Below are 11621 nucleotides of genomic sequence, written 5' to 3' on the forward strand. Positions count from 1 at the left end.
TTGAATTTAAAACGCTGGAAATTGAATTTAAGTTGCTGTGGCCAGACGCTTCTCATTACAAAAGAAATGGTCTTGAAGCAGAACCTTACCTCTGTATATGACTGTCCAGGATCCAGATCAGGACAGCATGGCTCATCTCGCCTCACGAGGGATTCAGAACTATCTTTTTGATTTTCCTGCTAAGCAGTGAAGTGGGGACTAAAGTCAGAGGTGAGCCTTTAGTGCAGCCCTGGATGCCAGCACGCACCCACTGTGGTCTTGTTTTGATGGTTTGTTCTCAAGGCTTAATTGAGAGATGGCAGCACAGAATCTGTATTTCTCTTAAGAGAGCTTTAATTGTACTACTATCAGGAAGGAACTGGGTGTTCTCTGAAATATCTCCCAACCCTGAAAAAGTTACGTTTTTCTTTCTTAGTCTTTTTTTTTTTTTTAAAGGGGATATTTCCCCCGTGATATCTGAAGAAAAAGTGATGATTACAATAAGAGAAATTTAAGAGGTTTCCCCTATCTAGGGTCAGTGGTGACATCCCCATAAATCATGGATAACTCTAACAGTCTTAAAGAGGCTTAGTTGTCATACATAGGTACAACTGTTCCCATCATATTTATCTTTCACTCCACAGCTTATAGAAACCAAATATCTGTCATCAACAATTATTAATCATCCATTTACCCTGCTGAGATATCTAATAAAGCATGAAACACAGAGTTTGAACACTAGAGAGAAGGAGAGAAAATGTAATCCAAATTTTCAAAAGTAAAGGGAAGAAAAATCTCATGTAACATCTGTGCACCACATGTTCATAAATTACAGCAGGCCTGTGAACACTTTTTCTCTCATCTATATGTCATACAGATTTAATAGCTCATCATTTCACAAAAACAACATTATTATGTGCCATGTTTAAAAGAAGGTGTGATCATCTCTGCAGCAGCTCTGCTGCTAGCTGCTCTCCACTGAGGATGAGCTGCTGTGCTTCAGCACCTCATGGCGCCTCAGTCTTTGCATGCTAAGCCCCTTCTTCCTGGCAAGGCTGAGGGGAAGCACGTGAACTGCACCTCAGGAGGCTGGGCCCAAGTGTGATAACCTGGGACTCTCCAAGGAAATTAATCTTTTTTGCTTAGACCACCAAAAAATGCTGCCGGAATGTGGGAGCTTGCCCAGAAACATGTCTCACCCAGAAGACACCTTTCCACCAGCAGTGCATTATAGAAGAGGACTTTTTTTGCTTAAATGAAAAAAAAATGAAGAAAATGTTACACTTTTCTCGAGGTATTCTACAAGTTTTTACCCAATGCTGCATTGCAGGTGGTAATCTAAGTATGTGTGCTTCCATCTACTGAACTGAGGCAGGCCAGTGGTGTACAAAGGATTATGCAGATAACCAGGTTTGCTCCTGCCTTTTGTTTCTGGTGAAATGTATCCATCTCTGCATTAAATCTATGTGCATCATTAAATCCTAGCTTTTGGGCTGACTCTGCACATCCACAAGAAAAATCCAAGAATTGTATCTTGTAAACATTTATTCCAAGTTATGGAGGCTTAGATGCAGAGCTAGAAACAAAAGAGTGTGAGAGAGAAACAAGTCTGATCAAAGGAAATTGTGCTTTTATATTATCTCCCGTTCTTAAAATAACCTTCTTCCCCACCAAAAACTTTGAACATCTTAAAGAAGAGGTAGAACCTAAAATATTTGGAGACTACAAGCATTCCAGGAGTAGTGTGCTAAGCACACTGGTATGTTTGACTCCTTACAGCCTAAAATATCTAAACCTAATTTAGTTGTAATATACAACTTTAGAATCATGTTCAAGAACCAGTATTTAAATACTTTTTAGCTTAAAAAATTTCTATATTTCCTCTTTTTTTTTTTTTTTCCCTGCAAATGATTGTTCTGATTTAGGAAACTATATAAAAGATGTAAGAGGTGCAAACCCAATTTAAAGTGATTGTTATCCCAAAGAGAGCACAAAGGCACTGTCTTCCTCTGCTTAAGTCTTCATTTAACAAAGTGCTTAAGCACAAGCTTATAGGATAATTTAAGCAGAAGTTGTGTCAAATTTGGTAGGCATTTTTGTTGCAGTTATCCAGTCCTAGCAGAGGATTGATTTCTATGTAATCAAATTACTTTATTAAATCAAAGCCTCATATTTCTCTCCTGAACTCTTGAGACAGCTACCGAATTTAACAAAAGGCCATTAGCTGCAGCGCAGGGCAGGCAGTGCCTTGCTGGCACAAAGATGACTTTCCTGCCTGACTTCTCCAAAGGTTCTGAACCTGCCAGGGAATTGAACTGGATATTGCATGCAATGAACTGTCAAAGCAAGCAAAACCTGTGATCTGCACCGGGGCAACCAGCCAATGGACTGACTCCCTCAAACCAGGTTAAAACAGGAGGCAGATGTTGGAGCCAGCCTGTTGGAAATTGGGTTTATCTGCAGCTGCACAGTGGAATACTTCCAGTTGCTCCAAATGCATTTTTGGAATAGGAATTTAAAAGAAACTGTGAGGCCAGAAATCCTTAGCAGGCCAAATTTCAGGTTTAAAGGTCACTGTAATTGTCAGAACAAATAACAATATTTTTGATTTGTATTTTTGTTTTTCAAAGATGGAAAAGACAGTGGCCGTGTTTCCATAACGAGCAAAGTGAGATTGTACCATTTCTGTTTTCCCAGCAGGAGCCATCTTCCGGTCTCTTTTTCCACTGTACAGTTGACAGGTGAGCTGGGATGCTGCAGTCTCCTCACCCTCCAAATGCTCAATTCTTGGACATGTCCTGTGAGTCTGCAAAAATAAACCAATGGTGATTTTATCCTGGGAAAATGCAGATTAGAAATCAGCTCTGTGGTGAACATGAAGAACTTCTGACTCATGCCTAATTTGATCTTATCAAAGCCTTACTGAGTTTAGGAGAATCCTGGGCACGTGGTGCCAGGAGATCTACAGGATAGGAACTGTGTGTTCAGGAAACTGATTTCAAATGGGAAACAGAAGCTCATTGATACAACTGCACTGGAAATAAAACAGGTGGGAAAATATACACATTCCTGGATGTGGCTTTGTTCCCAGTTTAACTCCAGAGGAATAAGGAGTTTTGTAGTTGGTGAGTGACCGCAGCCCAGACAATTCCTGCTGTTGGTGGACAGCCCAGCCCTCCTGTCAGCATGAGAAGGATGTGGCCAGAACAGATTTGCTATGCAGGAGATGAGTATGAGTAAAACCCAGAGCAATTCAGCTGTTCTGATTTTGTTGGTGGAGGACTACAACAATGCATTTTGCATGGATAAGGTACTTTACATGGAAAATCCTGAGCAGAGCTTGTGTGGAGCATGGACTCACTGAAATGATGAGAGCTGCCTGTAAAAAGGAGCTCTGAATGTCCTTTCAAGTATTGCCCACAGTGTAACTCCAGAGAAGTTCATGCCTCTTCCTGCTGCTGTGTCACGAGGTGGCATTGACTCAAAGCCAGTTTGAAGTGCTTTGTGTCCTGCAGCTGCCAGTCCAGCCAGAAGAACATGCTGCCTCCTGGGATGTGCTATGCTGGAAGGCTTAATGTGAGACTGAAAGATTGCAGACGTAAGCACAAGTGGCCAGATCAAAAAGTAGGGTGAGAGAAGCCTTTAGTCCCCTCCTTAAAATGATAAAATGTTCTCTGCAGCCATGGAAAAGAGAAGAGGATCAGATTAATACCTGAACACTTGTATACTAAGCTAAAATGCATAAAAAAATCAATGTTTCATCACACGTCTCTGTAAGATGAGACATGGAGATGAGTGAGCGGCACTGAGATCTCTCCAGCTCAGTGGGGTGGAATCCAAAATTTTATCAAATGAGAGTTAGAATTTTAACTTTGGACCAGTGCAAAATTTTCCAGCATTTTGGAATCTCAGAATGGAATTTTGAGCTGTCATTGCACTCCAAACGCGTTTAAAGATTTTCCCGGGGGAAAAAATAAATTAAAAATCACCTGTGTTTCTGTATGTCTCTCAAGCCCCAGAAATTCTAGATTTTATAATTTAGGAAAAAAGTTGTATGAAGTTGAAATATCTCCTTCAGTTTTATGCTACAACATTTTTAATTTTTATGTATTTTATCATTTTATACAATTTTGCAGAAAGTAAAAGTGAATTATGTCAATTTATGGGAATTAATGTTTCCAGATAAATAATAAAGGAGAAGTAGATACTTCTGTATCTTAATTCTGTGACTAATAGCTAAGCTTATTTCATGGTTACTGCCTATGCAAGCGAGTAGAAATTTTCCACAAAACTATTTTTTATTAAAATGTTGCTCTGAAAATACTTCTTTTGAATTTTGTAGCAATAAAAAGGATATTGAAGGTATTGTAAAATTTAATGTAAATTATGAAAATAATTCTTGTATTGTATGACATTATTTTAATTTTTCTAAAATGTTTACTTTTGCTTTATTCACATACAGTAGTTATAATATGCATTATGCAAATGCAATATCCATATGTCCAGCTGTTTCATTATCAAGCACAAGGTCTTTTGGCTTAAGAAGCAAGTAAAAGATGTTTCGGTGAAAACTTTGTGAACTTGATGATGATATCTTTAAGGATTCTGAAAATGTAAACTTGCTATTCTGCTTTTAATAAGGCTTAATAAAATAATGTAAAATAAAAAGCCAAACAAAATATCACAAAATACTATCTTGAAATCCTCTAAATGACAGATTTATTGCAGGAAAGCAACTGATTTGTAATTGCAAGTTTTGTGGATTTTCTTCCAGTTGAGTTTTCCAGGATATGTTGGTGCAAGCAAAACGGTGTTTACTTTTGTGTGAGTGTTAATACATAAATTCATTTTTGAAATTCTAAATAGAGATTGGGGAAAAAAAGTGCTTTTTCCTCAGTCTTGTTAGGCAGTTTAGAAAAGGTTAACTTACCTCTGTCTCTTGTGAATGAACTTCTTGGTCTTCCCATCAAAGTAACTGCAGCACTACCAACTTTGACATTGCTGCATGTTGAGTGATGATTTGGGGTTTGGGAGAATCACTAGAAGGGCCTGTGGTGCTGGGAGAAATGTGTTTTCCCAGAATGCAAAACTTCTACTTGAGAAAGATAAAGCACCTAAAAAAATAAAACTTGAGAAATTGAAGATATCTGAGACTCCACCTGAATTTACTGTTCATCTTGCATTTTTTTGTTTACTTTTATTTAGATCTCCATGGGCACACACATCAGAAGAGTGAAAGGAATCCCATGGAGAAGACAGGATAGCAAGAGGTTCTCTTGAGGCCCTGGATGTTTGGCAGAAAAATTGCCAAACAGGCCAGGATTTCTCCAGGAGAACATTTTCCTCCATTAATATTTGCAGCAAACAAGGGAGTTGAAGAACACGGAAATACTTGGTGGAAGACACATGGCTATGGTGCTAGGTACAGAAAGCAATCTGTAACTTTGTTATGACTTTTTCCTTAGTTTTTAGGCTTGTCCAGAGAATTAATTAACAAAGGAGCAGCAATAGGTGTGAGAGAAAGAAAAGCAGGAAGAGGCAACACCTAACATCACAGAGTAAGACATTTGCTTGCTGATATTTCAAGATGGATCCTCAAATCCTTGTTCCAGACAGTCATTTTGTGGCAAATAACCCTATCAGAGTACAAAGATATGTGTGACTATAATGTGCATGCAAAACTGTGCATGGCTGGGGCATAAAAATAGTCTGGATTTTGAGGTCTACCAAATCAGTTGAGTTTTATTACAATATGTTTTTTTGGTTTATTTGTTCAAGAGGAGAACATATATTAAATGTGAAGATCATATATACATATATAAATGAAAAGAATGTTTTTTTTAGTTAAGAAAGCAACATTAATACTTAATGTCCTAGTATTCCTTTAATCTGCTTATCCAGTGCTAGTGTAATATATCTTCTTTCTTTAAGCAGGCTTCTAAATGGATGAAAGTCCCTGTAAATTAGTGAGGCCCATCCACCCACTTTATAAAGATTATATCATGCCACAAAGATTAAAAATAATATGTAGTTCAGGACAATGAAATTCTGAATTTAAAGGAATTAAATGACTAACCTCACTCATGTAAATTGTACCATAAATTTACTTACTACTCCTAAGACAAAAATTTATTCAAAAGAATTTTATAGCACTTTCTATGTAGAAAATTGCTGTCAGGGAAAAGGGCTGAGTTAACTGAATAAATACAATACCCATAATCCTTAAAATAAAATACATTAACTAAAGATATCTTCAAATTTTTCTGCTGCCAGTCATGCTGACTTACTTATTTTTGTCTGAAGTATAGGTTTTAAAGCCATCAACTGACATTATTTTTCTTTATTGTAGGTTTGGGTTGGACTGTGCTGACTCACTATAAGTGAACATTAAATATTGAGTTTAAATACACTGAAAAGAATTGTAAAAGCCTTCCAGATTACCCAGCTTTCAAAAATTCTCATTTCTCATTATGGATGGGGCAAAGCACTGTTTTAATTAATAGCCGTGAGTAATTTTTTTGGCATCTCATGATTTTAATAGAAAAATTAATTAGTAGAAATTTTGAATAAATCTTTCAGTAATTTAATTTTTTACATTTAATGTTTAATACAAATGTGATGTTGAACAACAGTTCTGTCCCATACTGTCTGTGTGCCTGCTTCCCATTGCTGCAGCACAGCTACCAGTCACCAAACTGTGGAGCTACCAGATGCTGTCTAACCTGCTCAGGAGAGGTGAGCTGATTCCCATGGTTTCACAAGTCCCTCAAAAAGATATTTGCAAAGGCTTTCCATCCCTGGCACAAACAGAGACAGGAGTCACAGGGTCTTTCTCATGGCTCGAGAAATGATCCAGAGATTTTCCCTTGCAGGAATTCATGGCAGGGGCAGAGATTTGAGAGTTGTGTGGCAAGAAGTTGCCAGCCTGGCTGCTGAGCTTGGGTCCCCTGCAAGGGGCAGGTGGGGCACAGACCCTTCCTCCCGTGCCGTGTGGCAGCACATCCATGAGCCTGGTGTGGAGGAAGACTGTGGGAGGAAACACCTGCTCACCCCTTGGAGCCCTGGCTCAGGCCAAGACACATGGAGCTGTCAGTGGCTTTGCAATGCATTTGGTTGATGCTGCGTACTCACAAATATTGCTGCTGTCTGGGCTGGATTTAATTTGGGGAGGATTGAAAGAAAGTACCTTGGGAAGGATTGTATGAAGAGAAGACACATAAACCTTTCTTCCTGACTCAACTTTGTTATTTTCACAAATGTGGAACACATTTGGTCTGGCATCCCATTGATTTGTTTACTGCTTTTGTGTCCCACATTTGCTGAGGCTTTCCAAACATAGATATCTCTGTCATCTGGCCTGGCTCTGACTACTGCACTGAGAACCCAGCATAGGAGGTGGAGTACATGTCCAGGGCATTTGGGTGGGCATGGAAATGAACACAGTGAACTTTTGAAATAACCTGGGATGTACTTTCAGGTTTGCCCATGGCTCAGGTGTAAAAATTATTTGTTTTTTTAAAGAAATTATGTTCAAGTATCAGCTATAAGCCCTTACCTTGGGTGCACACAGCTCTCTGTTTATGCTCTGCCCCTGGATGTGGAATGTTACAGCACTGTTACGAATTATTCTGTCTTTGTGCTTTGGAAACTATGCAGCATGGCTTGCTTTCAAACATTACTTTTGTTATAAAAATCAGTGGCTCCTACAGTGACCTGAAACTAGTCAGGTAGGATTGAACGGAGCAAAGAATTTCACAGATGGCTGACTTGTTACTCCATTGTGGCATGTGTATATAGTTCTGTGTTTCAAAAAATATTTCTCTCTGTTGTTTTAGATGAGACTATTAATAGTTTTTAATACAACAATAGGGATTTTTTTTTTCACGGAAAAACTGCGATTCCTAGTTTAGGTAGGATGTACTTCAGTCAAGTAAAACTGAAAGAAGGAAGAAAGCCATCTTCTCATCTGAGCCATTTTGCAGAGAGAGCCCTCTCCCCTGACTCTTCCTTCTAACCACCACCTCATCTGTACTAAAGAGGGCAAGAGATCCTCTTCAAACATGCTGAGGAGTTAAGAATGCATTAGCTCCACTGCCCTGGAGCTAGTATCACCTGACATGATCTGCCAGACCAGCTGGGAGATCTAAAGAGGGTTTCTTTTCTGCAGATACTTTGAGGCCTGTAGTGTGTAGACCCTGTTACACTGCAGTCTTTCAGAAATGCACTGACTTCTTTGAAATGCCTCTGCACAGCCCAGAAGAAGACACTTTTCCCAGAAGCAGTCTCCTAGCATGCATCATTTTTGGCAGTATCCGCAAATAAACTTCTTGTAATTGATTTAATAATTTTCAAATAAAAAAATTATGATAGCTGTGGACAGCTATAAATAACAGAAATGAAACACATTATTTGCACTGCGCCTTCACATGCACTTGTTTAGCTCTTTTTGCTGTTAAGTTAAAACATCTGTTTCTATGGAAGTGGAGCATTCCATGCAACAAACACAGCACTGGAAGTGACCCACATATTAAATGACAACATTTGACAAATTCTAGCAGTTGATTACTGGGGAGGAGTAGACTGTGGTTATAATCAGAGTAAACCAAAAAAATGTGTACCTTTATAAAGCTAGAGTTTAAATGAAACATCTGTACTAAATCATGTTTGTAGAACTGCACTGTAGCCAACTACCAGACCATATGATAATGGGGTGTTTTTAACGATCCCTATTTCCATCGCCGTCCTCCAAATCAGATCCAGACTGTGCCCACTGGCACAAATTCTGCTGGAAACCAATTGGGATAGTGTCAGGCTACAGTGAATGTTGTAAGTTTAGATACAGATACCCATAAAATGTAGTGATTCCAATGCCTTATGGAGATTATAAGCACAGGTAGACACTCAGGTGAATATTAGCTGTAGCTTTGTAGGCTACAGACTTTTCCAGTCATGTCTTGACCCCTGGCAAAGAGGGATATGTTAAAATGACTGCAGAATCTTATTCATAAGGAAATATGTGTGTAGAGCAAGAAAGTGGGTATTAGAATTGCAGCAGCAGGTCAGCTGGTGATAAACTGGGAGTGCTCAGGCTGGCACCAAACCAGGTTTGGCAGCTCACTTAAGCATAGTTCTTTGGGTCTGTGAAATTGGTATACAACAGTCAAGTAAATACAATTGTCTCCAACTGTTTCCTGTTGCTGTTAAGAGAAGACAAAGCAAAAGAAAAGTAGTTTAGTCCATGTCTCTATGTAGATTCTTAAACTGGTATTCATTAGTAACATCTGAACATACACCTTTCCTTATTACTGCAGAATATTCCCTGAATTAGTTAAAAAACACAAATGCCCAAACTTTGTATTAGCTCTACATAGTCCCCACAATTTTTCAAAAACAGAAAAAAAGGCATACCTAGCCTGCAACTACATTGTTAGTTTTAGGTGACCTATAATAAAAGGTTGCTGTTTGTTAGGAAGACTTATTCATAATTCCTTGACCAACATGAGTAATGCTTAATAAAATTGAAATATTGAAAGAGTGAAATATTACTGACGTGATGGCAAGAAATAGTAGTTAGTTGGGACATGTAAGAGCCTCCTCATTTGGATCAAGTAGATGAGTGTTGTGTGGCAGGAATAAAAGTATAGGCTACATTAACATGGAACAAAGAATATAATGAGTTACTGGTAGTGTCTAAATTTACTGTTAGCAGGACGCACCTAAAATACTGCAATAATCAAATTATCTCATTGCTTAGAGATAACCTGACAGGACATTATATCCATCAGGAGTTGTGATTTTATTTCAAAGAATCATAGAATTGTAGGTTGGTTTGGGTTGGAAGGGATATTAAAGATCATCTAGTTCCACCCCCTTTCCATAGGCAAAGACAAGTTTGACCTGGTTGCTCAGAGCCCATCCAGGTTGACCTTGAGTGATTCCAGGGACAGGACAACCAAAACTTCTCTGGCCAATCTGTTCCAGTGCCTTGCAGTGCCTCACAGTAAGGAATTTCTTCTTCCTACATAATCTAAATCTACTCTCATTCACCTTAAAGCTATTCCCCCCTGTCTTGTCACTACATGTCCTTGCAAAAAGTCCCTCTCTAGCTGTCTTGTATGCTCCCATCAGGTACTGGAAGGTGCTATAAGGACATGAGAGAAGTTTTTAAGATAACATGCATGTTCTATAATGAAGGGGTAGAGAAAAATCTATACAGTATTCATTTGAAATATAAACTTGAGGACTTTGATTGTCTGATACTTTATTGTAAGCATTCTGTTTAATTGTTCAAAGAACAATTGAAGCTTAAATACTTAGACCACTGCCACCGGTGTGCTTAAACATACAAGAAGATCTGAAATAAAACCTTGATTGCTTTGAGATAAACACAAAAGGTGAGGGGGTGTGGTGGTGGGGAGGAGAGAGATAGGTGGAGGAGGAGAGGTTAAGCTTGAAGACTTAGAAATACCACACCATCTTTGGGTTTATAATTTAAATTATAATTTTGCGTTTAAAAATTTCCTAGATTTATAGATGTTATTGTCACAATGGATTATTAGATCATCTTGCCTGACTTGATCTTATGTAAAAGTAATGTCTAGAGAGTCCTCTAAGAGGGCTCTTCTTCATTTAATACTCTAAAACTAATAACATACAGTGACTTTACACAAAATAAAATGCTTTGCCATATAGATATTCAATTAAATAATTCTCACCATTTATGTCTTGCCTACCCGTTTTTTTGATGATGTTTACTTCAAAATCCAATGTGGAAGTATTTACCTGAATTTCAGTCCAACAGGTTTGCTTCTGGTGACACAGCATTCAACAAATAGGAATGCTTGATCAGGATCATCTAAATTTTCCTCATTCTTTGGCCTCTTTCAGTGACAGGCCATCAGTATGTATTTCAGTGTATTACTTTCTCAGTCATTTATAACAGCACAGATGAACTGTTGTCTGAAGTTGAAAAACTGTCTTTGAACCTGCCAACACCAGTGTCTTGTTTCTTAAGCCTAACCTTCTGGTTTGGAAGATGTTTACAATGGTTGTATGTCTGACTAATAAAAGTTGTCAGCTTGATCTGCCTTGTCAAATATGCTACTAACCAAAATCTACTTATACTGAGGAAGAGTACTAGTAATTGATGAAATCATTCCAAATTCTATATAAAGGCAGTTTCAGAGGGTTTTTTCTACACCACAGTGTGGAGATTGCAAGTTACATACTATAGTTCATCACTCCTGAACAAAAGACCTTTATATGCACAGTAAATAACAGCTAAATTAAATGGAAGGGGTATTTGTTCCAGATAAATTTTGGGACACCTTTCTTAAAAATACTTTTAGCAGGTAGACTTACTCCTCTCAACAAATGCAGCTACATCTTGACCTCATGATTTTTAGAACTGTCTGGTATTAAATTCACTCCAGCAGAGAAATTTTGAATTTTGCAAAGACAGCGAGCATGACCACTACCATTTTGTAACTTGTGTTTTTCTTTTTGTATTATGTACCATTATTTAATTCTATTTTGCCATTTGTATGTTGTGTGGGATCCTGACAGTATGGCATGACAGTTGAAAGTCTGGTGCACACTCTTGACAGCTGTTTTGAAGTGAAGGCTGTGATGCGTGCTACATC

General features: G+C 38.2%; 1 long non-coding RNA gene across 10 annotated transcripts in view; it reads left to right on the top strand.

Moving 5' to 3' along the window:
• LOC119697618 overlaps nt 1–11269 on the top strand; it is a 45631-nt gene extending 34362 nt beyond the window's left edge. For 2 of the 10 annotated variants that reach the window (XR_005255890.1, XR_005255899.1), the window contains 2 exons: nt 2677–2779; nt 5185–11269. This is a non-coding gene — a long non-coding RNA (uncharacterized LOC119697618). The remainder of the gene's footprint in view (nt 1–2676; nt 2780–5184) is intronic. The other 8 variants (XR_005255898.1, XR_005255893.1, XR_005255897.1 and 5 more) reach the window with 8 other exon arrangements.
• The last annotated feature ends 352 nt before the right edge of the window (nt 11270–11621 follow it).

Source organism: Motacilla alba, chromosome 2 (assembly GCF_015832195.1).
Source record: "Motacilla alba alba isolate MOTALB_02 chromosome 2, Motacilla_alba_V1.0_pri, whole genome shotgun sequence".
Classification (NCBI taxonomy): Eukaryota; Metazoa; Chordata; class Aves; order Passeriformes; family Motacillidae; genus Motacilla; species Motacilla alba.